This window comes from Durio zibethinus, chromosome 5, assembly GCF_047325235.1.
Source record: "Durio zibethinus cultivar Kanyao isolate XHJ-2024 chromosome 5, ASM4732523v1, whole genome shotgun sequence".
NCBI classification, from domain to species: Eukaryota; Viridiplantae; Streptophyta; class Magnoliopsida; order Malvales; family Malvaceae; genus Durio; species Durio zibethinus.
This window is the reverse complement of record NC_143166.1, coordinates 25,069,756-25,080,832: the sequence shown is the minus strand read 5'-3', so window position 1 is coordinate 25,080,832 and position 11,077 is coordinate 25,069,756. Positions and strand designations below refer to the sequence as shown.

General features: G+C 30.6%; 1 non-coding gene across 1 annotated transcript; it reads right to left on the bottom strand.

Moving 5' to 3' along the window:
• Positions 1-8,260: 8,260 nt before the first annotated feature.
• Positions 8,261-8,367, bottom strand: LOC149518862 (small nucleolar RNA R71). Its single transcript, XR_016342543.1, has one exon. It is a non-coding gene; the product is annotated as a small nucleolar RNA R71 (small nucleolar RNA).
• Between the last annotated feature and the right edge of the window lie 2,710 nt (positions 8,368-11,077).

The window sequence follows — 11,077 nt, the reverse complement described above, 5'->3', positions numbered from 1 at the left end:
ATTCTCATAACTGTTTCTCTAGTTTCTTCTAGGGCCCTTTCCATTCTATCCACTTAATTGATAAATTTTTTTTCCATGAATCTTGTACAGGCTCGAGTGTTGTGGGTCTGCAAAACCAACCGATCTCATTTCTTTAGAAATGCTATCCTTAAACCTTTTATTGATTCTTAAAAGTCAGGAAAGCATGATATGAATCTTATTATTGGTTGTAAGAGATAATTTAAGAAATCTCTCTATATTTAGGTAAGACTTTTAACAGTATCATTTTACTTTAAAAAGTTTGATGAAAGTACACTTACAATCACCATCTCTTGTCCTTAGCTGGCATGAAAAACCATGAATTTAGACAAATGATGCATGTAATGCAATTCTAGTTTTATTATTATTATTGAGAAGGAGTTTAAATTTTCTCATATATTTAAAGACATTCCTTTTGTCTTAAAAGTTTGAAGAAAGCAATATTCACATCCATCATTTTTTTTTCATCAGCACCTTTAAGTATACTTTTAAATATAAGTAGGGATACTCATTTCTAGATAATTTAAATAAAAAAAGTTCTCATTCATTCTAAAAATTTCAAGTTCTACACATTATGAACTTTCCTATAAACTAGGGCTATAAAAATGCTGAACTTACTCATATTGTCCCTTTGCTTCCTCTAAAAAATCAAAGAAAAATTGACTATAATTACTAATAGGGATGACTTTCTATCTCAAAGCTTTTGCCTCCATCATTACCTTGGCCTATCGAACTACCTTTCAAATTTGAGTACTAAGGTGGTCGATATACATCTGTCTTACTTAACTCTTAGTCTTTCAATATTTGCAGGCTTTTATCTCTTGATTACAGACTTGTTTCCATTAAACCTCTTTTTCTTGCCATTCTTTGTGTAGGCGAGTAATGTGATCTTTGTTTTTTTGCAACTATATCTCTATGACCCTGATTTCTATTCCTAATAAGTCTTTTTCCCCTTGAATGTCTAGACGCCTCTTCTTCTCGCATCTTAATTTTTCCTTTAGTTCTTTATTCTCTTGTTAAGTTTTGTTTAATTCCATTTTGCATGTTGCGAGAGCTTTAAGTGAATTCTTTTTTTCTTACACTATCATGGTAATCTTGCCATGATTATCTAGAGCCCTACATCTCTATAAACGAACTTTATCTCGAAGCTATTCTATCTATCTTGATCTTTACTTTCTTTTACCTTATCTTTTAATTGAGCCCTTAGTTTTTGGTTTTCCAAGTGTAGTTTCTTGATGTCACTCCAGGCCAAAATTTTCTCCTTTGTCATCTTTTCCAGCATGTCCTTTTGCACACCTTTTTATACTTGCATTGACCTATTTCCTTTTACAGTCTTTGGTTTTCTTTCTTTAACTTTTTCATTTTGGCCCCAAACTCTTTCCTAGTAATCTCTAATTTCGAAAGTGGTGGCTTAGCCCATGGGTCCACTGGTTGTCTATCTCTTGATTTGTCAGTAACACTAAATTATTAATTGGCTTTCCAAACTAGGTAACTCAGGTTTACATCATCTATATGTTTTCTCAATTTTGACCTTACCATATGGCTCTAAGCTTTGGTGATGATGCCTATTTTAGCCATACAGCCCTTTGTGCCATAATCAGACTTTACCTAATCTAAACTTCAAGTCATTGGGATCAACTATGAGGATCAATACTGTCATCGATCATCAACAGTGTATAACCGACGATTCTTCAAATACCAGGCAATGGAACCCAAGATTGATCTCCATAATTGTATAAGATAAAAACTTAAGGTATCAATGGTGCTTTCTAAATCACTTTATATTTTTTTCAAGCTTTGAAGAAAACCATCCATTGTTCCTTTTAAAGATTCCTAGACCACTTTTTTGCATTAAACGTAGCTAATGGTGATAAGGATCTCGTGTAAATTAACAATAGAGGTCAATCGATACTTAAAAAAATGGCTCTGAATCCATACATACAACAGCTGAATATAACAAATCAATCTTCTTTCTCATTTTCTTCAATAATAATTCAAAGATCTAATGGTCTCTACCAAAATTGTCGATGGAAGGTTAGTCTTCTATTCTAACTGCACAAAGAAATCCACCACAAATGCATCTATATATACTAAAGCTCCAAGGAAAATCACCAAACCATAAATAACCAAAGCAAACATATCTTTGACTAAGTCTTCATCCAAACTCTGTAGCATGATATTGTATAGAAACGTCATTGGTACTTCTGTGCTAGACCATTTTTTCTTCTCAAATACCTAAACCTCAACCTCTATTATCTTTGCCAACATTTTCTTATACTCGATCAACTTCTATGCTTTCCAATATACTCATTAGGCTTGGAAAGCTTTAAGCATAATAAGGTAGAATATTCTTTTACAGTAGGTGTCAAGTCTTTTTTATCAAATATGAAGCATCAATATACTAGATTCTAAAACCTTATGGTGATTCTTAATCATCTAATCATTGGTTTTTAACAGTACTAATAGAGCAATATCTTCATACTTTGCTATAAAGGTTAACTTCCTTTCCGGACTCCATTGATTCCAAAAAACCTATAAATCCATCATATCATTTCTTCTCAAATCCAGATAAACCAACTCTGGCAATTTTGAAACATACCCATCTATAAAATAGTCCCCTTCTACTTGTTGCTTGTTTTTCGACTAATCTTGTACTTCTTAAAATGTCTTACTTGTCAAAGATCCTACTTGAGACTCGTGAGATGCCATGAGACTTTCTATTGGCAAATTATCTAGAATGTATATCCCTAATGTTTTATTTTTAAAGAAAGATGCATGTAACAAACAAACAAAGAAAGAAAAAATAAAAACATAGAAAAATTAGTTTTGAAAATTTAAAGAATGCAATGTAAAAAATAAATTAACAATCAATTTCTTTTATTCCATTTTTTAGTGATTTAAAGATTTTTCCTTTTTGGTTTTCCATTTTTTTCATTTTTAATGATTTCCTATGTCTATTATTAAGGGTAACAAATATGGAATTATTAAATTAACAACAACACAAAAATGAGAAAGGTAGGAGATGTTCTTTCACATGACTTACTTCTGGTCATTTTTACGAAGAGGGTGCAGTATGGCTCTACCTAGGGCTGGCTCCCTAAAGTTCGCTATATGCTCAGTCGAGAATTGACCCATCTAAGGTTCCTAAATTGCTTCTTACATCATCGTCAATTACAGACTAATGTGGCACCCCAGTCCTCATCCATTACAGGCTGTGAGCAAAAAAAGGTTTAATTTGAGTAGGGGTGTTTCACTAGCCATTGCAAAGGTTTACAACTCAAGAAGGCATAGCTACTTTACTTTTAATTAGGATTAAAGCTCAGGTATAGAGCTTATGCATAAAATGTAATTTGAGTGTGTATGAAAGAACAAATAAACCTTTGACATTTTTCTAAACTACCCCTATCCTATATGTCCCACAAATATTAAGAACAAAATAAAGAACAACAATATATAATAAATGACATAATTAAAATATGCATGAGATAATATAATTAAAATATGCATGAAATGACATTTTTAGAATTCTATGAAATGACATAATTATAAATCTGTATGAAATGATATAATTAAAATATGCATGGAATGACAAATTTACAATATGCATGAAATGACATAATTACAAATATGAATGAAATGTAAAACACACACTTTTATCAAAGTTTTTAATTTTAATTTTCATTTTTTTTCATCTTGCCAATTTTTTTTATTTTTTTTTCACTCTTTAAGAAGTCAAGGAATTAAGATTAAACACTAATTAGGACATTTGAATCAAAATTAAGGATAACATGCAATTAATATTTGGCCTGACTCTTTAAATGTTTCCCTAACAAAGTTGCCAAGCTATTGCAAAGTCTCGAGACTTGGGGGTAAGTTAACCCAAAAGTCAGACAAAAGGGAAAAATTTGGAAAATGGAAGGATTAAAATTAAAAAAAAAAATAAAAAGAGTCACCACTAATCTGTTTTAGGGTGTGATTGGCCACTCAAAAATTTTTATCCTTTTAATATAACATTTTCAAACGGACTTAAAAGTTTTAGAAAAAAAACAATTTTGTGATAAGTGAAATTAAAGTTGAGTCCGAGAGTCAATTATGCGTGGGGAAGGATTAGCACCCCCACAGTATCCATCGAAGATGATACCAATTGATTGCATAGTATCTTTTAATTTTAATTAAAATGGTCCTATTTACTTAATATTTAAAATTAATTTCTTTTTTTCCTTTATATTTTTTATTTTCTATTTTTTTTGAAGTAAGAAATAAATCAAATTTAAAACAAATCTCTTTTTCCTTTTTTCTCTTTTTTTTTTTAAATACAAATCAAAATTAAAAAAAAACTTATTTTAATTTTTAGATCAAAGAGTAAATATTTTAAATATCGAAATACTTTTTTTACTCTCTTATAACTAGATAGAGCTTCAAAAATATTCTTAATTTAAATGTTTTCAAATTACCCCATAAAACAAAGACAACACCTTTCATAAATAATCATTATCAAGAGTCCTCCTATAGTTAGGTAAGATCTCGATGATTATATTTACTTAAGGTATTATCTTATTTTAAAATATTTTTCTTTTGAAAACTAATTTAAAAAAAAAACCAAATGCATGAAATGTATGAACATAATAAAATATGAATGGATAACAATATAATGTGAATAAAGTATGAGTGCATGATCAGATAAGAATGCATGTAATGACGAGATAATATAAAATGCAAATGCATTAATCATTTAGGGCTTGGGGTTAGGGTTTAGGTTTTAGGTTTATGTTTTGGATTTGGGGTTTGAGATTTATGGTTTTGATTTAGGGTTTGGAGTTTAGGGTTTGGATTTGGGGTTTGGGTTTTAGGGTTTAAAGTTTGGATTAAGGTTTTAAATTTAGGGTTTTGATTTAGGGTTTGGAGTTTAGGGTTTTAAATTAGGATTTGAATTTAGCGTTTAGGCTTTGAGGTTTGGATATGGGGTTTAATTTGGGATTTCAATTTTAGGGTTTTACTTTGGGGTCTCAAATTCTTTTTGGCTTTTATGGAAATGGACGTAAATTGGATACAAAATTACAATAATGCCATTAATGTATGCATGTGCCAAATGCATGACTTAGAAACATAATTACAAAATAAGGTATTTTTTAACTTAATAACACAAAACATGTAATGTTTAAAAATTTAAAACTAAAATGGATCAAATATAGAAAACTTTGAATTTTGTTTAAATGTTCGACCATTTATTCATCATAAACCCAACAAAACAACTTTAAAAATTAGCTAAAACAAATTATCAAACAACATTTTTTCAATGAAAATTTTTGTTTACACATGTTGGAAATTTGCCAAACATTATAAAAACTTAATATAAATCATGGATCAAAGAAGTAAACATCCACAAAGAGTATGGTTTGGCCAACCCAAAATCCGCCATGGCCAAACCTTTCTCATTATCCCACCATAGCATTTTCAATTCATTCAAGCCAAGCTTACCTCATTTACCTTCCAAATCATTTTGCAAAAATATTTATGTCATAAAGAAACTTCCATCAAACATAAAACAAACTAAAAATGACAAAGAAAATCATAAACAATTGAAACATGAACCAACACCATCGTAAATCACAAAATTAACTCATAAACTAACATATAACAAATGAACAATCAACCAAGTATGCATAGGTAGTAAAATAAATAAAGAAAACATTTAAAGGAATGAGTCAAAAGAAGGTTCAGCCATGGGAAGAGAGGTTGGTTGAACCTTTAACTTGGTTTTATCAATGGTGGATTTTGTTGTTTTTTCTTGGATTTCAACTTTAAGCCAACTATGAATTAGATGTATAAAAATTGATTCAAGCTTTGTGCATGAAAAGTAAACTAAAACCTTTTAGAAAATCAAACAAGAGATGAATGAAAATATGACAAACAATATAATGAAAAATGAATGGAGATGCTAGAAAATGCAAGGATGAATATGGAGATGAATACCTTCAAGCTAAGCACCAAAATTTTTTCTCGCTCTTTTTTTTCCCTAAAGTTTTTTCTTTTTTTTCCCTCTATTTTTCACGTTTCCTCCTTAGGTTTCATGCAGCAAAATTCCCTTCTTCAAATCAAGAAGAAGCCAAAGAAAAATATCTTGCAAGATTAAATATGGACCCTAAGATCAAAACCCATTTAATAGCTCACATTTCTCACTTGTTTTCATTTCAATGAGCCAACTTGATAACACTAAATTATATAGAGATTTTACATGTCAAAAAACTTTACTTTTTGGATGATTTTTTGTGCTTTTCATGTTATTTTCATTATTTTAGGTTTTTCAAGCTCAAGATGCATTTTCACACAAGCCATCCATGTAATAATGCAAAGCTCACATTCGACCAATTTAGTCATGCAGAATGCCACCTACATTTGGTCCATATTCAGGCATGCACAAGCCTAATTGGATCCCAATCCATTTGGCCAAGGTGAATTTGCAAGATAAACATGTTTCTTTGCTTAGCCATGAAGAGTTTCACTCTACCAAGGAGACTACCCCATTCGGCCACTTCAAAAATCAAAAGAAGATAATCTAAGCTCCTATGGACACTACATCATTCGACCAAGGAGAGTTCAAAACCAATCATGATGCTTTGGCATACTTAAAGAGTTTGGATTGGAGAAGGACTCTATCACCTTGAAGATGAGGAGGTTGAAAAAAATACAACTTAACTCCTACTGAAATCTTATCTTAGCCAAACCTAGGAGGAAGATTGATTAAGATTACATCACATGAAGATCAAGAGCCAAGATCATCACATTCGGCCAAAGTGTTCCAAAAGTAAAGAGTTTGAATTTTATTTTTATGCAACCTTGAAGATTAAGATAAAGCTTTATCTCTTAATTTTTGAATTAAACTCAATCACTTATAAAACCTACCCTTTTGGCTAACCTTATGCATATAAATAGGCAAGACCATTCACTTGTTTTATCATCTCATCTCATCCCACTTCCCTTCTCTCTATAGTTTCTTTAGTTTTTAGTTATTCATTTTTTTTTAGTAAAGTATTGGCTTAGGTGACAAATTTTCCAATTACCAAGCTTTTGTTCTTTAATTCTTTTTCCGTCAAGAATTTTTTTATTTAAAGATCTCTTTTATGGTTTTCTTTTTTACAAAATCTTGTTCTTATTTCTTTAAATTTCAGCACAAGCATTCCATTTAAATTTTAAGATCCAAGTTTTTTTATTTTTTTACGAATTCGACCTACTTTCTTCTTACATGTTATTTAATTTTTTTTTCATGCAATCTTCATTCACTTTAAAGGCAATTCAGCAATCTTGATTTCTTGTTTTACAATCCTTACTTATTGTTTTAAATAGTCTCTAGCTTTAGTCTTGTATTTCCTAAGTGACAATTGGTGAGGTCAAGATCCTTTCCATACATTACCTTTAATCTTTACTTGATCCATGTGTACTTAAACCTTGTAACTCTAAAACCCTACAAATTCATTTGTTTAGATGTAGGATTTCAATGTTTCACCTTTAGTACTTGTGATCTATCCAATATTACATTTTATAATCCCCAGTAGACAATACTTGAAATACTCCATTTTATTACTTGATTTGTGTGCTTGCAGGCTTTATACAAAAAGCAGTAATCAAGTCTTTTAGTGCCATTGCTAGGAATTATAGTAGTGTTCACAATATTAATAAAAAATTTCTAAACTCTTATAATTTAAATCTTTTTTTCTTTTGCTTTTTTTTTTTATCTTTTCTTGTTTGCATACATAGATCTAAAAGTGTTAACTTAGCTTTAGTTGATCAAGAGATAGAAAGAACCTTTAGTAAAAAATGAAAAGAGCAATCAACACCACCACCACCTACTTTTATGACGAATACAAATAATGAAAGGAAAGGAACTTTAAGGGACTATGCAGTTTCTAATGGAGATGGTTTTCAACCATCTATTAGAAGGCTAGCTATTTAAGGCAATAACTTCGAGAGAAAGCTTTCAATTATACAAATAGTCCAAACTTTTACGTAGTTTGAGGACTGTCAAGCGATGATCTAAATCTTTATTGTTCTAATTTTTTTTAAGTCTATGACACTTTTCGTTATAATGGTGTTTCTAATGAGGCTATTAGACTACGATTATTTTTTTTCTTTCAGGAACGAAGTGAAAAGTTGCTTGTCTTCTTTACCACCAAGCTCAATTACAAGATAGGATGATTTAGTTCATAAATTTTTGGCAAAGTTTTTTCCACCAGCAAAGACTACAATACTAAGGAATGAAATCACTTCTTTTTTACAAGTTGATGGTGAAAATTTATATGATGGAAGAGAGAGATTTAAAGAATTGCTCAAAAAATGCCAACATCATGGTTTACCCTGGAGGCTTCAAATTCAGATCTTTTACAATGGTTTCACACCACCTATAAGGATCACTCTAGATTCAGCTACTAGAGAGGCTATAATAAGCAAGACTCCTGAAGAGGGTAATGAGCTAATAAAAGAGGTGGCTAGCAATAATTATCTGTGGGCATGGAAAGAAAGGTGAATAAAAAATTCTACTACTTTATTTGAAGTTGATGCTATTACTTCGATTAACTTTCAATTGACTGCCCTTATAAAAAAATATTGAAGCCTTAGGAAAATAAACATAAGCCAACCCTGTTAATGCCATACAAAGTCCCTTTGTATCTTGTGACATATGTGAAAGACTTCATTCCTCATAAAGATGCCAATTTAAGGTAGAACTATTCATTACACCCAACAAAACAAATTAAGCAACAATCTTTATAGCAATACCTGCAATGGTGGCTAGCAAAACCACCCTAACTTTTCTTGGAACCAACCAAACAACCAAGCCACTAACAACTACAATACCAATCCACCAAACTATAACCCACCTTAAGAAAAGAAACCTACATTTGAGGACATATTGATCTAGTTGATGTAAGCTAACAATGCCAACATCCAAAGCCAAGCTGCATCCACAAAAAACCATAGAAAATTAAATAGCTCAAATTACCTAAGCCATAGCAAATCACCTAGTAGGTACCCTGCCTAGTAAATTGAAATCAACCCAAAAAATAAGATAAAGAGGGATGCAACGCAATATATTCTTTGAGGGGATGTTAGGATAGATGATTCTAATGAGAAAGATAATGAACTTATAGTTGTCAGCTTACCCAGCTTTGTACGACAACCTAAAGTGGATTTTATTGGAAGGGAGAATATTTTGGAAGATAAAGAACTTTTAAAACTTGGTAGAGAAATTTTGGAGGGTTTTGACCCCATGGCATTAGAAGCCCCTAAAGCTATTGAAACCTATGAGGAAGAGCTTGAGGAAAAAAATGATGAGATAGACTATGAAGAAGATCCAGAAAAATACATTGAAGGGTCTTTTGAAGAAGGGCAAATACTGCTATAAGTAAAGAGAGCATTAGTAAAAAGCTTTTAGCTTAAAGAAATAGCCCAAGGTGTATCTGCCTAAAATAAATAAGGAGAAAGAGTAATGCTAGAAAGGATTCCCAAGAATAAAATCCTAAAAAAGAATAAGAATAAAAAGAAGTAGAAGAAAAAGAAAAAGAGATTCAAGATGAAGTTCAACAAAGGCTAAAGATAATTATTAGAATGTATAGATAGTGTTTTAATGTTGAACCACCTAACTCAAAGGCTATTCAAAAGGAGCTATTAGAGAACTAAAGGAAGCCACATCTTAGATGATTGCAAGCTTGATTTTAAATAACTCATGCCTAAAAAATTAAAGGATCTAAGGAGTTTTACTATAACTTGTATGATTGAAAATATTAAATTTTTTTATGCTTTTTATGATCTTGGTTCAAGCATAAATTTAATGCCTATGAATGTTTTTATGCAGCTAGGTTGTGGAAAAATGAAACCTCCTACATACAACATTAAGTTCACTAATCAATTTGTTAAATTACCATAAGAGATGCTAAAAAATGTCTTAGTGAAAGTTGAAAAATATGTTTTCCTTATAGATTTTGCTGTTTTAGATATAAAAGATGATGAGGCTCCATTACTTTAAGTATACATTTTTTGTTCACTACTAAAGCCTTTATAGATGTATATGAGGCAAGCATTACCTTTAGGTCGAGACACAAAAAAATACAATTTGTATCTGTAGGGTATGGTGTGATAAGACATAAAGAAGGTGTTACTGTAGTCAAGGAATTTAAGGAAACCCTCAAAAACTTTAACCTATTAGTAAAGCCTCTTGACCCTTTTAAAAACTTAGCAAACCCTAGCTTCGGTTATGTCAACCTCTTTAGAAACTCAAGCTTAGTTTATGTAATCCCTGTTATGAGAATTAGCCCACCTTTTCAAACCAAGTCTGTTTATGTTATACTATAATGAATGAGGCAACAAAGAAAACTCTTTCCAAAGGGATGAAAGGACTTTTCATAGATTTAATGATGGTTAAGCTTGACCAAAACTAACATTACTTGGGAGGTAGCTCAAGTTCTACTTTAATGGTTATGCTTTTTTATTCTTTTATTTTTATTAGGATAAGTATGTTTTAATGTTTTTGTTTGAGTGTTTTTTTTAGGGATGAAGAGAAGCAAGAGGATTCATTATGGATATTTGGCCTTGAAGAATTTTAGGGAGTATTTCTTTTTTCTTTTAGTTTTTGATATATGATTCCATTTAAGTGTGGGGGAAAAAGAAAATTTTTTGGTATTATGAGACTTTGACTCATCTTTGCTTTTAAAACCAAATTGATTGGCTAAACTTCATTATGACATTTACTTAGTCAAAAATTATATATATTCTCTTAAATGACTAAAGTATGATATAAAGTTTAAGGATGAAATTAGCAGGAACTTGAAAAAATTCTTAAGCACGTTTTTACTTTAGATATGATTTTTATGCATGCATCTCTATTCTTTTTATATAAAATGCTATGATTTTTATGAATGATTATGAGATATGGATTTGCATGACATTTAAGATATGAATAAGTGCTCTAGAATTCACCTACTCAACCTTTGAGGTGGAATCCTAAATTATATTTGACCTAAGAGATGATCTAGGTAGTTATTTGGATCATTTGAGCCTTTTTGAAGCC